Source organism: Pongo abelii, chromosome 13, assembly GCF_028885655.2.
Source record: "Pongo abelii isolate AG06213 chromosome 13, NHGRI_mPonAbe1-v2.0_pri, whole genome shotgun sequence".
NCBI lineage: Eukaryota > Metazoa > Chordata > Mammalia > Primates > Hominidae > Pongo > Pongo abelii.
This window is the reverse complement of record NC_071998.2, coordinates 89089790-89095072: the sequence shown is the minus strand read 5'-3', so window position 1 is coordinate 89095072 and position 5283 is coordinate 89089790.

The following is a 5283-nucleotide window of genomic DNA, read 5'->3' as shown; positions in this document are numbered from 1 at the left end:
AATCCCCTAGGCCCCGCCTCGCTCCCGACAGCCAATCGGGGCGGGGGGCGGGGCCTCCCGCGGGAAGGGCGGCGGGGGGGGTCGAGGAAGCTCCGCGCCACTCTCCTGTGCGAGGCTTGAGGCTTGAGGCTTGCTGCGCCTGAGCGCGGTCTCGTACCATCGCGGTATCCGTGCGTGCACCCAGGAGCAAGCATTCCCTGCAGGAGGCGGACGGCTGCCTGCGCAGGGCATAGCATATGTCCAACTCTCAGGAGCATGGGAAGAGCGCGCCCTATGGTGTAATGGAAAAAACAGGTTTGCTAGAGTTAGAATCACAGTGCTGGATCGAGCCCAGCCTATGCCACTCACCAGCTCCTGCTCACATATACGTTACTCAGTCTTCCCGAGCGTTTTCTTTCTCTCTGAAGCAAAAAAAATAAAATAGAACTGTGAGATGACGTATAGAAACCCCTGATCACAATAGTTGGCTTGTAGTAAGTTTTCAAGAAGTGGCGGACGTTCCTATTATATGAGAGGCAACAGGTTTGCGAAGTTGCACTGGCTTGTCCAAAGCCATCCAGAAAGCCAGAGCAGAGCTGGGACTAGGACCCGGGCCTCCCAGCCCCGGGCTCTTAAAATACAATCACCTGGCCGGGCGCGGTGGCTCACACCTGTAATCCCAGCACTTTGGGAGGCCAAGGCAGGCAGATCACCTGAGGTCGGGAGTTCAAGACCAGCCTGACCAATATGGAAAAACCCCCGTCTCTACTAAAAATACAAAAAAATAAGCTGGGCGTGGTGGTGCGTGCCTGTAATCCCAGCTACTCGAGAGGCTGAGGCAGAAAAATCGCTTGAACCCAGGAGGTGGAGGTTGCAGTGAGCCCAGATCACACCACTGCACTCCAGCCTGGTGACACTGCAAGACTCTGTCTCAAAAATAAATTAATTAATTAATTTAAAAAATAAAAGAAGATAACAGTTATTTCCCAAAATAAACCTCCTTCTTGCCTGGGAACAAGACTGCCTTTGTAGGACTAACAAATTAGCCACAAGATTAGACACGTAGGAGTCATGCACCTGGAGGCTACAAGATTCTGACCCTCCCCAAATTGCTCCTGGGGATAACATCACTATTGTAAAACCTAAGATCAGTGCTTGAGATATGTTGCAGACCCTGCACTTGATGGATCAGCTGGCACCACCAGATTGATAAACTGGTTCATCTGATCTTGTGGCCCCCACCCAGGAACTGACTTGGCACAAGAAGACAGCTTTGACTTTCTATGATTTTATCTCCAACACAACCAATCAGCACTCCCAACATACTGGCCTCTCTTAACCCACCAAATTATCCTTAAAAACTTTGATCTCCAAGGTGGGACATAGTGGTTCACACCTGTAATCCTAGCACTTTGGGAGGCTGAGGCAGGCGGATCACCTGAGGTCAGGAGTTCGAGACCAGCCTGGCCAACATGGTGAAACCCTGCCTCTACTAAAAATACAAACTTAGCCAGGCATGGTGGTGCATGCCTATAATCCCAACTACTTGGGAGGCTGAGGTAGGAGAATCGCTTAAACCTGGGAGGCAGAGGTTGCAGTGAGCTGAGATTGTGCCATTGCACTCCAGCCTGGGCAACAAGAGCGAAACTCCATTTCAAAAACAAACAAAAACCCCAAAAACCTCTGATCCCTGAATGCTAGGGGAAATTGATTTGAGTAATAATAAAACTCAGCCAGCCTGCACAGCTGGCTCTGCATGAATTTCTCTATTGCAATTCCCCTATTTTGATAAATCAGCTCTGTGTAGGTAGTGGGCATGGTGAACCAGTTGAGCAGTTAAAAATTTGGGGGCTCATTCGGGATTGCCCTTGTGCTACCTGCCCCGGTTCTGTAGACCCCCTCTGGCAATGGATCCATAGGCCAGCCCAAGCGGCCACCTAGTTTTGGACTGGGGGCTGACTCTGGCATCATCTCTATCAGCAGGGTTCTACTAGCCCAATATGTATGGAGTACACTTTGCAATAGAGAAATTGTCCTGGAGAGATGTCCCATAACTAGAGCTCCATGGTGAGGTGTCTCTCTGTAGCTCCACCATGGGGTGCCTGTAACTGTAACCTTATCACAGTGTCTGTTTGTAGCCCCATCATGGATTGTCTGCAGCTGTAGCCCCATTATGGGGTGTCTGATTTGGTGAGTATTCTAGGTGCTGCCAACACCCCTTTCCTTCTCCCAGTTGGTTCAGCTTCTTCAGGGGTCTCAGTTTACTCTCCCTAATTAGTAGGAAGAGTCTTGGTTCTGGAGACTTCTCCTCAGTCAGTAAGATTTTGGGGAGATTTCTCAGACGGAGAATAGGAGGATAGTTTGGAAGGAATACTCTTGGAATTCTTGGTTAGGGATCTTGGTTTGGAAGTCCTTCTGTCCGTCTTGTCTTTGTGTGTGTCTGTATATGTGGAGGGGATCTCTGAAGGAATTTCTGATGCAAGTCCAGCAGGCCTAACTCAGAGAACCCTCTGTAAGTATGGTCACATTCAGTGAGCTCTGAAAAAAAAGCTTAACAGGCCTGCCTGTTAAGGGGTAACTGTCTGCTCTTCGTCTTGCCCAGAGACTACTCATTGATGCCATCCCTTCCCACCTTGAATGGATCAAAGATGATAGGGACCAAAGGGAGACAGTTTGAGCCTTGCTAGGTTGATACTGGGTGCCCATTGAGGTGACTGCTGAGATGGAAAATGTTAATTCAGTTCTCCATGCAGCCCATCGGGCAGCATCTTACAAAGTTGAGAAGCTTTGCCTATGGTTCCATAAAACAGAAAAGGATGATATTTATTTATGTATTTATTTATTTATTTATTTATTTATTTTGTAGTGGGCTTGGCACTCACAGCTATAGCATAGTGAGCAGAGTTATCAAAGGCCACTCCGTTCTTCTGGAAGCTGCAGAGAAGGGGAACCTGGAAACCTGGTATGCCAGCAAAAAGGGTAACAACTTACTAGCCAAGTTTCTGGCCTCTGTGTGTGTGTGTGTGTGTGTGTGTGTGTGCGTGTGTGTGTGCGTGTGTGTGTGTGTTAAACATCACTGTTTGTCTCCTCTACAAAGGTCTGATTAATAGAAGAAAAGACTTATGAGACTAGTTTTAGGCTATAGAAAATCTCGTGTACTTAGTGCTATGAATTTGTTTTTCTGTGTTGTTCTATAATGGAGGGGCATCACAGGATAGAACGTGGACTTAGGAGCCATATAAGCCAACTGTCCAAAGCCAGTTCAGCAGGCTGGTCACTTACAAACTTTTCTGTGAGTCCCTGAAACCAATACCAGATGAAGTTTCTCTCTCATGTTGTTTTATGTCCTTGAACTTAACCTTGTGACCATGTGAGGATACTTTATCTTGGATTCTGCCACCCAGAGGACAGGGATTTTGGGGTTCATGTCATAGTTAGCCCAAAAAATTATCTTGAGCAGTTAAAAGCCTTTGCAAGCTCAAAATCTTCCTTCTGGGAAGAGCAATAGAAAGCGCTTAATGCGGTAGCTCAGTACTAAGGCTTTGGCATTTGACAGTGGTGGCCCAGGTTCAATTCTTGGCTTAGGGGGCTTAGGGAGTGAGCCCTTCCTGGTTTGTTATTTGTGTAACTTTTTGCCATTTATTGATTCTTTTTCCCCATGGACCGATTCTGGTTTCCTGTCTTTATTTTTACTTTTGCTGAACTACCTTTGGGAAGACTGTAATTATTATAAAACAAAAACAAAAACTGCTTACCATCTCTTTAAGACAATTTATACGTCCATGGTTAAGTTATGACCTTAGTTAAAATGTATTAATTTCACATGGGAGGTTACCTGTGGTAGAATTCAAAAGCCAGAAATATTGGCTGTCCTGGCTAGAGTCTGGTAATAAAAGATTTTAGACTGAGCACGGTGGCTCACGCCTGTAATCCCAGCACATTGGGAGACCAAGGCAAGTGGATCACCTGAGGTCGGGAGTTTGAGACCAGCCTCACCAACATGGAGAAACCCCATCTCTAATAAAATATAAAATTAGGCAGGCGTGGTGGCACACGCCTGTAATCCCAGCTACTCGGGAAGCTGAGGCAGGAGAATCACTTGAACCCAGGAGGTGGAGGTTGTAGTGAGCCGAGATCGTGCCATTGCACTCCAGCCTGGGCGACAAGAGCAAAACTTTGTCTCAAACAAACAAAACAAAAATGTAATAGTTCTTTTTTTTTTTTTAGAAAAAAGAGCTATATGGTTAAAATCAGCTTAATAAAAAGTGGATATGCAAACTGTACATATATTTAAAAAGCCTTTATATTTGTTTTCTTTTCTCTTCTTGGATCTATTTTTCTGAAGGAAAATTAAAGTTTTTTTTTTTTTTTCTTCTCAGTCAACTGAATTGTTTCTCTCCATTTTGTCTTCTTGCTATTCTTGATGTCCGCATGAGAGAACCTAAGATAATTACTAACAGCCTGGGACTCCTGGGGAAAAACAGAGGAGGTGTCACAGACCCCATTCTAGGAAAAACCTCTGTTTCCCTCATGTAACCCCAGGAATTGAAGGAGGATAGAGTCCTCTCAAAATCTAAGGCTCTGTTCCATTTTACATTACATTACCTGACACTTTTGACTTTGGGGGTGGGTTGTCCAAAATTACTTTGCATTGTGAGAGAGCTTTTAGCCTTGGTGTGTAATAACCAGGTAGGAAATATATTTTAAGGGATGGGTAATGGCAGTTAGGAGGGATACTTGGCTCTTTGCACGCTTGGATCAAAGAAGCATGCTCTTGACCACCTAGAGGCATGGAAACATCTCCACCCCACCCCCTCACCCCTGCCAAATATGAGACTCCCATAGGGGATGGGCTGATTACAAAATGAGCTGATTGGCTTTGGGTTGCCTTGCATTGAAATCCACAGTAGAAGCATTGCACTGTCTTCTCTGGTAGCATTTCCCTTCTTTTTGGGGATCCAGGATCCAGTATGAAAATGGGACCCTTAATTTTGGGGATCTGTTTTTGCCTTCCAGCTGTGGGTGCTTGTTAGAACATTGGCTCACTCCTCTTAACCCACATCATGGGTTAAAGAAATCATTGCCAGGAGGCCTTCACTCCTCTAGAAGGGCATCATTTGTTAAGTCCTTTTTCTATGGTTTGGAGTAAAAGGGGCAATGATTAGAAATGTATCCCCCATGATAGGTTCTATAGCAGGTTCTACTGTAAAGTCTGTGGTTCCACAACAGACTTTATCTTATGAAAGTTATGCTAAATAATGGAATTGCTCTAGATTACTTACTGGCACAGAAGTATCTATGCAG